This window comes from Pelecanus crispus, chromosome 6 (assembly GCF_030463565.1).
Source record: "Pelecanus crispus isolate bPelCri1 chromosome 6, bPelCri1.pri, whole genome shotgun sequence".
NCBI lineage: Eukaryota > Metazoa > Chordata > Aves > Pelecaniformes > Pelecanidae > Pelecanus > Pelecanus crispus.
The window spans coordinates 7677289-7690679 of record NC_134648.1 but is presented as its reverse complement, the minus strand read 5'-3'; positions in this window follow the sequence as shown (position 1 = coordinate 7690679).

Genomic DNA, 13391 nt, shown 5'->3' with positions numbered 1-13391 from the left:
CCACAGATTTTGAACTTTGCGTCTCCAATCCCACCTTTGCACAATGAGAGGCAACTCCCCCAAAGCACTGCATCCTCAGCAGCACAGCAAACCCCACATCTCAGGATGGGGTGGCTGCTGCACCTCAGGCTTTGTAGGCTCGCTTCTTTGGGTACACTCGTCCTGTTGCTCAGCTGCTGGGACCGCGAGTGCCCAGTGAGCAGCCCTGCATGGTGCTGGGACTCGTGGGGAGGCAGCCAGGTACGCACCGGGCAGGGGGGGTCTTGGGGAAGAGGGTGCTTTGGCAACCTGCAAGCCAAATGACTGTGGGAAAGGTTTGGCATCTGATCCAAAATGCTAGGCACTAATTGCAGTTCAAAGGATCAGGACTGAAAAATAGCGTCTCTCAGAGGCACTGAGAGCAGCTAGCAGGAAGTTGTATTTCCTGTGAGGTGCTGCATAAGCTGGCAAATCTCTGTCATCAGGGAAGTTTTAATTGTCCATCCTTCTGAAGCCTCAGGGAAAAAAATCAGAATGATGTTTTGGAGAACTTTTTCCTTTCTAGTGGCTACCAAATGTTTTGAAGCCCTCTGTGGCTTGGATTCCCTACAGGGAGAGACTTCTACGAGTTCAGATAACTGGTGCTGTGGTGTCTGCCCGTGTAGTTGGAAATGGACTCTGTTGTACACGTATATTTAAAAAAAAAACAACACACACACAAAAACAACAACCCAGAAAAGGCTTTCTGCCAAAGCTGTGATTGCTGCGAGTAGTAACTAGGGAGTTGCAAGAACTTGTATTCAAAATGCAACGCTTGAGCTGCAGCAATAGAACTCTGCCTCGTCTACTCGCACGGCAGGCACGCTGATCCATCTTTGTGGGCCAGCTTGGTCTACAGGGCAGCAAACCTAGCGTTATTCCTTAATAGATCTATTCTAGTTGTAACGAGTGTACCTGGGAGAAGAATTTGGGCCAGTGACACCATTTGGGTTGGGGAGTATAAGAGGATTTGACTAAATATTAATGTGATTAGGAAAAGTGTTTCTTTCAATTACTACCACCATACTTTGACCTACAGTTTTCTTTCTTTTGAGATGAGCAATATATGATGCCAAAACTTTTTTTAGTTTTGAAAAACGTATTTATGAAGACTTTAGCACATGACTGGACGCAAAAATCTATCCTTTCTATAAATATGTATTGCGAAATATCTGTTCATTGATGTTAAATTATCTACAATATAAATATTTTGTAATATAAATATAACTCTACATTAAGTAACTAAACAAAACCCATGACAGGCTGTGTGAGTCATTAGAGCAGATATATGCTGTATTGATTGCCGATGCAAAGGTCCACTTTGTAGGCTGATTTTATTTATCAGAATACACGCACTGCTCCAAAACTGGAAATACTCCTACCCACAGAGTATTTAAAGGATGTTCAAAATAAAATCCCCCTCTGCAAGTATAAAACTCTGTCAAAGACTTCAGACTCTTCAAGTACACTTCAGGCTTGAAATGACGGAAAATATGGGCTCCAGACTTTTTTTCTTTTTTTGGCCTGGCAAACAAATGTTGTGACATGTCTCGGTGAGGTCCCTGGATCCAGCACTCCCCAGCACAGAGCTCGTCATGCACCGCAAAACAGCTCTTGCACTTGGCGCTTGGACGGGTCCAGCTCAGCCGGAATCCAGCACCGTCTGCGCTCATTTCCCACAGATACTCGACTCTAACCCGGAGCTGGGTGTATCGACAGTAACCCTTTGAGATGGGTGCACGTGAGGGTCCAAGCGTCTGGGTCTCGTGAGCCTAGGTAATCAGGGACTAGGAAAAATACCAGGACCTGGCATTACCCATCCAAAAATCCCTGTGGATAATGAACTAGAGCTACTTTGTGGTCACACCATCATTGGTCTCATCCCCTCGGTCACGCTTCCCTCCTGTGGTTTCTGTAACTCCTCACTTGGAGGAGAGCCCAAAGTGAGGACAGGCTTCCTCCAAGGCCAAGGCTGCAGCACAAACCTGGCCCCAGGGATGGGCCATCTCGGGGCAAAGCCACTCTCCCTCCATGAGAGACCTTTGAAGGGCCTGTCCCCATGGGTGAAGCAGCTGTGGGACAGCTCGCAGGACATTTTGGGGGGGTGGCTGCGTAGGTCTGCACTTCGCCAAGGGGGTAAGACCTGCTAACCGCTTCCCAGGAAGAAAAAAATGGGACAAAGCCGTTTCTGGCAGAGGGGACAGCATTTGTCCCAGGAAGGAGCCGCCTGAGGGATCTCCGCAGCCTGGGAAGTGGATGGGAAGTTGCTTTCCTGGCTTCTCACAGCCTTGGGGTGAAGAGGCTGAGATGTGGCATGTGGAGGTGACTAGATGGAGCAACTGGAAAGAAAAGTCAGAGAAACTAAACCCAGGGGAAAATGCTGGTAGCTGGGTGAGCGTGTTTGCAGGAAGGAGAAACAGAAACGGGGGCGATGCGGCCAGCTGGGGTTGGGGGGGAACCTTCAAAATACTGCACCAAGCTGCAGGCCAGGGGATGCTGTGGAGCACAGCAGGTTAGTGAGAGGCTGGAGGTGCTGGGGGGGCCGGGGCGGCCAAACGCAGAGGCCACGAGCTTGGTGTGGGGATTCAGACGTGAGCAGCCTCCGCTCGGGGCTTGTTCGTGCTTGCGCGCTCTCGGTGTCTGAAACAGAGCAGCTTCGCTAATGAGCAGATGTTTTCTCCATGTGGCTGTTACAACATCCTTTAGGGTTCCTGCTAGAGATGTGTAACCAGTCCCTTCCCACCCACGCTCCGGCTTTGAATGCAAGCCGTAATACACCCTTGTGCAACAGCATTCACTTCACACCGCTCCTGATGGTCCAAGGTATGTACAGAAACTGGAGCTTTAAAAATAAAAATAATCCTGCTGCTGCTATAAACGACTTGACATTTCTGATCTTCAGACACTCAGCAATCTGCCTTCCTCAGAAACCCGAATTTGGGCTTCCCAATGCGCCAGCCACCTGCGCTGCCTGCTTTGCAGTTTCTTCTTACCTGGTTCCTGAGCTGCTTAGTAAGGTCACCCCAGTCCATACCCGAATCAAGTACAGGACGCACGGAGCACCAGAGCTGCGGTCCCAGCTGTCTCCCCCAAACTGAGCAGCCGTTCAGCATCACACGGCAGCCAGCTCAGCTATGGGGATGCTAAGGCTGTAAAAAACCATCGGGATAGTGTAGAGCAACAACTGAAACGTTACTCGCGTAAGCCATGAGCGCTTGCTGCTTTCGTGAGCTCTGTAATGGGACATCAAAAACTTTTCAGAGAAAACCCCCAGCCATCTGCATGCACCTAATCATGCAGCAATCAGTTAACATCACTGGCAGAGATGATGTACAAAGGACGTTGTTTATGCCGTGTCCAGCTGTAAAGCAAAAAACCAACCCTGTGGGTTTTAGATAGTGCATACTGTAATTGATGGCTTAATTATAGCCTACCTGAGGCAGAAGTCTGGTCTGTTCCATTTTTCTGGAAAAGTCTCGTTCAGTTTCTCATTTATCACCTGAGAATTAACGTCTCACACAGACACCGCAGAAGGTGGAAGAGTAAGTATTGCTTCGGCGCTAAAAATATTTTCATGAAAATGGAACGAATAATAATAAGTGCTTGTTTGTTTCTCCTAATGGATTAGCTGGCCTTTTAAAAGAGATTACTTTTCTTTACTAATATTATCTTATTTAAATATGCAGTTGTGTGCTTCTCTTATTTCGCTCTCTGTGTCTGAATGGTATTTCTGAACCTCCCTAATTGCTGCTGTTATTTGTGCCTGAGCAGGGTGAGGAGCAAAACTCTGCTTTGACTTAAGCAGATGTGTTTGCATATCGCCTAGGTTACCATTTGCATGGAAGGGAAAAAGATTGCAACCACGGCATCCTCCGTCTTTCCTGGCTGAACCGTGGCCTGTGGAAAATGCTAAATGCCGAAGAAATCATCAATAAATCACAATGCTCTTCCCTGTTTGAGCAGTTTATCCTGGAGAATCTTAAATTGCAGTTATTTGCAGAATACTGCTGCGAGGTCCGCAGATGTTTTATGGTTGGGTAAACTCAGCACAGAGTGTTTAAGGGATCAAGATCTCGCAGCAAAGTAATGGCAGAATCGCCGCGTCCCCTTTCTTTTCTGAACTGGCCATCATCTTTCATTTGAAAGAAAGTGAGAAAGCCTTGTGTCTCCCCTCTCCACGTTGCAATGAGGAAACATAGTGTTTTCAAGGGAAGGGCCTGGTTTTGGGTGTGGAGGTTCTCGACGATGTGGTCTGGAGGAGCCGAAGGCAGCGCAGGCAGCCTGGCCGGGGTAGGCTGAGTCTGAGGCCCCTGGGGCCACAGCTGCGGGGGACAGGGCAAGGGTGGCACTGCCCAGGGACCTGCCGTGACCCCAGGGGCTGCCAGCGGCCATCCACTCTCCTTTCTTCCACCCCCTCCTTGTGTTTGCCCCGTTCGAAGTCCCCACGGCCGTCAGCGGGGGAGCGGGCAGCCTTGGGGAGCAAGAGGCACCGGGAGGAACCAGCGGGTAACGGCAGAGCCGATGCTGGAGCGGCTCTACTCTGCGGCGTAACCTCTGCGCTGCGCAGGACAGTGCGTTTGTAAGTCATACTACGAGCGTGACACGTGGCGCCCGACGTGCGTACTCTCTGCCGCCTGGGATGCTTTTGTAGTCATCTTTCTCCTGATGCTGAATTAAGGTTCCCACGCAAAATGTTCAACAAAGATTATCTTTTATGCAAAGCAACAGTATCCTGTTTGCAAAGCTTGCCTCCGCTGTGATTGCTGCTGACATTATCTTTCAAGCAGCTAAATTTCAAATGAGAAACAAACTGTCTTAGGAATGGGGTGGGGGAGGACCAGGACTCAGCGAGACGGTGATAAACGGTGGTGATGAGGGCGAGGAGGGAAGCCAGCATCTTCCAGCAAGGTTACAGCCTTGCCGGAAATGTTGGGTTTCAAAGGCTATCAGATGCACAAATAAGACTGTCGCAGTTAAATTAATCCTAGCTTGACGGAGCTGAATCTCTACCGCAGGCTTCACCAGCGCTATTCAATGGCGTTGGAGCCTAGCTACGTAATGATACCTGGAGATGCGCATCCCCACGTTTGGGCAGGGTTCCCAAAGTGTGGCTGCTCCGGTAAAGGGGGGATGACTGAACCGTCTTCCCACACAGCTACACCGTCTGTAACACTCATGGTTAAAGATGCCCGAAGTGTAGAGCTGAAGCTCTATTATTATGGGGTTTTTAACAGTAGATGCTCAGGTACCTCTCATTTGCTTTAGGGGCCTTTGGAATTGACATTTTCTCTGTAGCCATCGGGGCTGGAAACCTTTATTCCCCTAATAAAAGCTGAGATTTTCACATAATAACATGATTCTGGTAACTAGAGCTTTAAGAAAAAGGTCAGATAATGTGACACTTGCAATAAAAGCTCAAGATTTGACAAAGCCGTATTTAGTGCAGTTCCCAGCTGAATGGGGAATTGCCATTATGCGTTCAGTTTAAAGTACACTTACATTTATTCCAGGAAAGCTCTAATGCAACCTTTTCCTATTAGCTAAATAAAAGATTAAGTTAATGCTGCCACCTATTTTAAAATTTACTGAAAATATCGGGGGAAAAAAAAAGGCAAAGACTTTTGTAGACGAGTTGCTATAGAAATACGCAATGTTGGTAAAACTTTGCTCAGCATTATTCATTAATATTCACAGTAGATTTCACTAATTATAGTCTGAAGCAATGCTTCCTCATATTTTTTTAAACCTTTTTGGTCATTTCACAGAATTTATGGTGTCGTTTTATTAGTCAGCGAGCATGCGTCTCTTCTGGAAATGAGGGGCAGGGGAAAGTTTTAGGGCACGTACTGCTCAGAGGCAGTGAAGAGGGTGAGGAGTTTGAACGGGGATGTCTGCAAGCAGGCGCTATCGGTCTTTATCCTACTGGGGGTTTGATAACGGGACAGGGCTCTCGTGGAAATTAAGCGTCCTCCCTCCTTTCATGTGGAACCATTGCTTTACTTGGGACACCTGGCATCAGGTTTTATCCTGCCAGTACTTCCAGCATGAGCACGTGAAAACATGACTACAAATAACAAGAATACAAATCTGGGCAAGGAACTTACCTTTTCTTTCCAGCATGGCCCAGATCAGATTAGAAGATTTTTCCCATACTTTCTAATGCCTGGCAGGCTTTTGTGTCCACAGCGCAGATCATTCAGGGGACACGTGTTAAAATGGTTGAGAAATAATCTTTTTTTAGCCAAACTGTGTCCTTTGCCCCAAAAGACTTTGCAAGGATACCTATGATTTTTTCTTTAATGAAAAGGATTCCACCACATGCTTTTTTTTTTAGAAAAGCGGAGAAATATGTCAAAATTGGTCAAAAATAAGCTGTGCAAATAACATTCAATATTGTAAATGGGAACATGAAATGATTTGTGGTCAAATTTCTATGTTTATATTCATAAAGATTCTTCCAGAAAGGATGTTTTATTCCATTTTTCCCTTATTTCACTACTAAGCAACAAGATTTTATTGCTTCTCATATACCCATGCTTGCTTTTTACCGACACTGCTAATGTATAACGTGATTTCATATATTCTTGCCACTGTTTACCAAAAAGTCTTTAAATTATTGAACCCAGTCCTGTATTAGCCTTTCACCATGGGCTTCATTGGGTAGGCATAGTACGGCATCTCGTTCGTAGTCTTGCTCCTTCCCTTTCGCTTGTTAATTAATCAGTTTCATACCATTGATCAAATTTTGAGGGCTAAAGACTGTTTTCCTGTATTCTAAAAATACACAAAGAAATGTTGCTGTAAAGGTCTGGTGTTCAGGGAAGGAGCGATTACTGGCTCCAGCGAGCATCTAGAGTAGAGTAGCATCTACTGGAAATTAAATGAAATGACAGCTCAGGAATTAAAAGTACAATAAAACCTTGGCAATACAGAGAAGGTGGCTGCTTCCGCTCCTCAGAAGCAAACTTTCTGCAGCCCGCGGGACAATGTGATTAGGAGAAGCCCAACCTGGATAAATCCACACAGCCGGGCTGTTTGGTATATTCCTCAGTTAGGTTTTATCGAGGCTCTTAAACAGAGGAGAAGACCTCACAGGGGACAAGTCAGTGCCTCGTCCCACCTGTCCCCTCCTCTCTCCGCAGGTTTGCAGGGGCCAGTGTCCCAAGAGCATCTGTGGGAGGGGAAGGGATGCTGGGCCACAGGCCCCCCTGCTCCCCCACTTCTGCCGACCGGTCCCTACATTGTGCTACATCTCGGACTGGCACCCTGCTCTCCCAGAGCAAGGCTTTGACTGGAGATCCTCCGCGGGAAAGGAGGAGGGGTTTTGCTAGAACTGAAAGTGAAATCCTTCAGGATTTTGGCCTGGGATTTCTGTATGGGGCTTACCCCCCCGGCCCCAGAGGTAACGCATAGCCGGCTTCTCTGTTAGCATCGCTTTGCATGGGTAGCTCGAACCATGCGTCTGGAGTGAAAGAGGGAAGGTACTTTCACTAAGTGGGCTGCCATTGATTTTCATATGTTCGTAGGTATTAGAGAGGAAAAAGACCTATTAAATCATCTAGTCAGTATAATCAGTGCAGAACTATTCCCTGCTGGACATTTACTGGTGGTTTGTCAACTCTAGTTCAGGAAACTGAGTTGTAGTGTTCAATATAATGGATTCTAAATTTCCATTTAATATCAGTTTTCTTTGGTTTCTGCTTTTGCATTAATGCATTGATGTGCTTTATATTGATTGACTTTTCTTAGTGTAATGAGAACAAAATGCCACTTATCATTTAAGTCGTTTAACTCAAACTAGCAAGCTATCAAGCTAGCTCCTCCCAGGGGAAAATCATAATGGCTATAGAAGAGAACTATGTCAATACAGAAGTGTTGGTAAGATAGATAATTCTACAAATGTTTTAATTTATTTCAAAACAATGGTAGAGACTTATACAGCTGAATATACCATCAAAAACTACTCAAACAATGAATTAAATCCTCAGCACTAATCTTGCCAGTCCTACTTGTATTCCAGCTTCCTAGCAGTTTTATACATCTTACGTGCTCAGCTGCGTTTTCAAAAATACAGGAAACTCTTCAAAATCATGTGAAACAAAGCAAATGTAGCGTTAACCTTTGAGCCAAATCCCTACTTGGTTATGACCACTATACCATGGAGATCTGCTTGAGAAGGGCTGAAAGAAGAAGAGTAGACCCGTTGTTTTCCCTCCCCTCAACTAATAAAACCTGATGCTACTAGTACTGGATTATTCATAGATTTCAACATAGCAGCAGACCTAGCATGACAGTAGGTGACAGAAGGAGGTTTTGATCCTTATAAGTAGGTTGCTGAAAAGACGCTGTGATATTGTCATATATATCATTACTTAATATGAAAAATACCATACCCTTCTAGTACCAGGCTCTTATAAACTTATTCTGAGTTTTAACACCCCAACTGTTTCGCAAATGCTGCCAAACTGTTAGCCGCTGGAAGAGAGCTCTGGGCTTAAACATCTGTAGAGCACAGATGCAGTACACTGTGAAGTGTAATCTAAATCTGCCGTAAAGCAATTAAAATCTTATTGTTCTTAGTAACACATCACTGGAATTATTTATAGCATTAATTTTGAATATCGGGTAAGAGCCTTCCCTACATGTTGGGTAAGAAATGATCAAACTGAAGATGTTGTACTCCTGTGATATGGTCCTTGCGCTAGATTTTTATGAACTTTTAATAAGTTTGAGGCAAAGAAATAAGGCAGATGATACAACATTTTCTCTTTGCAGAATGATGCAGTCATTTTTAATTATGAATTCATGGGAAGGTATGAGAAGGAAAAGACATCCAGGTCCTTTCCTCCTCTCTTTCTTGTGTTGTCTACCATCATATTTACTGTATTGCACTGGTCTACATCTTGCCTGGAGCATGCAATTACTGGCAGAAGTTCAGTATTTACCCAGTATTTCTCTGAGGTGTTCCAATCCAGCCGGAAAATATAAAAGCCTTACGACCACTTCTGACTGTCAGCAGATCTGTTCTCATTCCCTGCCAAAAAAGTTAATTACAAATAAACTATTTCAAGAGAATCTGAAGTGCACTTAGACCAAGCAGACTGCTGTCAGTGATTCTCTGCAGAAGGTGAAGAATCGGAAAATTTCCCATGACTTCAGGCTGTTTCCCTGGAAAGGTGTCAAAGACTGAACCCAGGAGAAGGTGGTTGGGAGCACAGCTCACTTTCAGAACTAATGATACTATTTACATATGACTGCTCTCCAAGGAAAACAAATCTATCCATGCTTTCTCCATCCATCTTGCTTCATTCCAGAAGCTGCTTTTGATTCACCCACTACAATTTTATAAATAAAGTCAGAAGGGAACATAAGGGCAGCCAGGCTGAAAGTCCCTGCAGCCCCATAGCCTGTCTCCAGCATTGGCATGAGCGGGCTACAGAGAAATAAGAACAGAGCAAGTAAATACCATCCTTCCCCTAATGGTTTCCCTTTTTGCAGATGAGGGAACTTCTTGAGCTGATACTCGCTGAGCCTCCTGTTGGCCCCCCAGATGTTGCATCCTTGGCCAAGGAGTGCCGGGGGCATTCTGTGAAGGACCATGTCTGCGTGCCTTTTTCAGCGCTGGCTCCTCCTGGGTCCCTCCAGTTCTTCCCAGTGTTTGTAGTGGAAGATGTGAATGCTTGACCCAGCTCTGGTCCCGTGACTTGGGGCCTCTGGCTTATCTCCTCAGTTATCCTTTCTCCAGATGGAAGAGTCTTAGCCTACGAACTTGTCCTCACAGGGAAGACTGTGATACGTGGTCATGCTTGTTGCTCCTTTTTGACTCCCTCTGCCCCCACCCCAGTTCTACTACAGCTGTTTGAGACCAGAACTGCATACATACTGAGAACATCCAATCCATACTAGCAGAGTAAGCTTATAGTAGCAACATTGACCTCAGAACTGAGATAAAACATGATTTTTCACTTCCCATTCTTTGTAAAGTGGAGACACCAGACACAAAATCAGAAGCAGCAGCTGGAGCTGTGTACACCCCCCCGGTGCTGAGAAGCAATCACAACGTGTAGTCCTGCCCATCCATCCACTGGGCTCCTTCTTAAAATAAAAAGGATTTTCTGCTCCTATTCTCCTGCTCTTCATCACCATTCCTGTTAGAAAACTTTCTTACATCTTTGTTCCTCTTTTTGGGTTAGAAACCTTTTTTCCCCACTTCATTTTTGGTGTAACATCATTCATACTCAGATTATATCTCTTGTTCTTCTTGTTACGGGTTTTTCTTTGGCTTATGGATATTTTTCGTGTCCGCTTTCAGCTATAGTTTGACTAAGGCAAATGAAATAAGCTCTTCTAACTGCTGCTTAGGATGAGCAAATCCTTCTGGGACAGTTCAAGATAAATCACTAAAGCCAAGGGTCTCTCCACTAATCACGATACCTTTGGCTCAGGCAACTGTCCTATAGGTACAGTTTACCCTCCTTTTAATCAAACAGAAACAGTAATAACATTTAGTATTCAACACTTAAATGATACAAAATTTCAAACACGTATAAGAAGAGCTTGAACTAAACTAATGAAGTCCCTTAGCCCCTCCGTGTCACGTGGGCCTAGAAGTCTTGGCCAAAGCATCTAGTTTCACTTTGTGCAATGTGGTGAATCCTTAGCTGTGGTTGTGGTATGGATTTGATCCAAGTTACTTCACCTGTCATAATTATTACCACCAGTGGACCCTACCGTGTGACGATGAGGGTGGTGAAAGACTGGAACAGGTTGCCCAGGGAAGTTGGGGATGCCCTGTGCCTGGAATTGTTCAAGGTCAGGCTGAATAAGGCTCTGAGCAATGTGGTCTAGTGAAAGACATCCCTGCTCATTGCAGGAGGGTTGGCCTAGATGACCTTTAAAGGTCCGTTCCAACCCAAAGCACTCTGTGATTCTATGACGTTATTAGATGAGCAATGCAGTAGCTCTGATATATGCAATCACTCATTTATCTGTTTTATCCACTGGTGAGGCTACCTTAGGGCAATGAGGATGTCTCTTGGAAAAATTAATTGTGAAGAAATATATTCCTATTTCGTTCCAGGGACCAATTTTTCCCTCTTCGGATATGGGTTCTCCTGTTTGACTTGTCCTATATCATAACCACATATATAATGTCCTAGTAATGTTTCTTACTCTGCCAAAACTTCTCAATCTGTTGCCTTTAGTCAGGCTGGTACGTTGAACACAGCTCTGGATTTTGTTCTGCTAGCTGGTCAAATCCTTAGAAAGTGTCTGCAGTCATGAAAGTGTTTATAATGTGTGTAATTTGCATATGGCTATATCTTTGTTTCTGGGGATCTTTCCTTGTAGATATGTCAAGCGCTATTTTTCCATTGGCAGTAACATCAGCTTCAGCTATGGCGATCTTCTCAGAAGGTGATATTAAACTTTTTACAACCACGAGCAAAACCCAAAGTTGCCTCCTCTGAACATACTTGTATTTAATATTTTTAGTACATAAAATCTGCTGCCCTGTGGCTTAGATGCTGCTGTTGTTACCCTAGCAGTCCTCTTGCACCTGTCTGTAAGGAAACTGAATTCTGCCTCTGATCAACCCATGGTCAAAGGGCGTCAGAAGCGGGGCCTCATCAGTTAATTTAATAGAAAATAATTCACTTAATAAGATTTGCATCACGTGAGAAATAGCCCTCATTTTCCTAGCGTCTGTGGTTTGCTACCTTAAGTCCACATTTACCATAGCAAGGAAGGTTTGTACTGCGTTCTTGTCCCATGGGGTAAGCCCTTCACCACCATCATCTACTCCGCTAGCTCAGTGCTTCCTCCAGGCCAGTTGACTTCCTACAGATTTTAGGGTTTACGTGTTTACTGCCCCTCCACGCTCGGAGGTGACAGTGCCCACGCATGTCTGCTGCTGGCACTGGGATCTGTTGGGGCCAGGGCAGGCGTGCTGTGACCCATGGCCATGCAGCAGGTACGACACTGCTGACGGACTCATTTTCATAGACGATTCTCCCTTTTCCAGCCACTGGCATAGAATCATAGAATCATAGAATGCTTTGGGTTGGAAGGGACCTTGAGAGATCATCGAGCCCAACCCCCCTGCATGGCATGTTTGTTACTTGAAGTAGTTTGTTGCTTCTGACAGCTGCTTGGCTAAACGGCATGTATTATAGTGCATCAATGCTCTCCGCGAAGCAACCTCTGAGGTGCAAATCCTGCAGCTGTGCCTGGCATAAAATACAGGTGAAGCCCTTGACTGGTGGATTGTAACAGGAAAAATAAAGGAGGCGACTTCCAAACTAAAAACTTTAGCCACCTCAGAAAAATCCAATAAGTGTTTATGCTCTTTCCTTTTAAGCAATTCAACCTGCTTATTTTAAATCCAGAGTTAGTACGGACGTGTCCTGTAGGGCCATAAATCAGAGCGGTCTGTCTCTTTGCCAGTACAAGATGGACGCCTGCATCGTGTAATGACTATTCAAACTGTACTCAGGCTCTGAAAAGCAGCGTTGAAGCGCAGGGCTGTCAAGGCACGGTGCTGAGGGTGTATCATCTGGTTCTCTTCATCCCCCGGAGCAGGAATATACCAGCAGCTGCCTCGGCCGTCTGGCCCCAGAAAGGCTCCCAGGCCGCTCCCGCACGGCTCCATAGCTTGTTTAGTGCCTCTCGTCGAGCATCTGCTTGTTACTCCCCCAGTAACTATTCCTTAGTGCTTTCCCTCCAATTATCTCCATTTCCTGGATCCTGTATGATTGCTCACGTAAATGTTACTTTCATTATGTGCATAGCCGGGGCAATTTCTGCAGCTCCCTCGTGTAACTGGTCTGCACCCCCCCCTCCCCACCCCAGCGAGCGTTTCTGGTGGGTTTTTATTGCTGCGAAGCTGGTGCACAGCTGCTGGAGGATGGCCAGAGCCTCGGCGAAAGGAGCGCGGGAGCGTAACCACCTTTTCCCAAAACTGAGCCTTTACTGAAATGCCAGGTATGAGAGCTGAACTTTTCCTGGGGCTGTGAGAGTTCCCTGATAAGATCCTGCATGACGTGCTGGATAACAACGTGGGGCAGGCTCATTCCTCTCCTCATGAAACGACATTAGTGGAGGTTTCACAATGTATAAAACAACAGAGGAAAATATTCAAGGGAACGGTGCTTAGTCACTGGATATTAAGCAACGCAGGGCAAACAAAGATTACAGACTCTTTGGGGACGCCACGTCAAGTAGCCATATGGAGGCAAGCGGGAGCCCCAGCATGGGAGCCCTTGCCCGACACACGTGGGCACAAGCATCTGTCACCGCAGCCGTGCTCTGGCCCAGGGCAGGAAGGCAAGAAAGGAGAGGTCCTTAAAGCCAAAGTGGTTAAATGCACCTCAGCA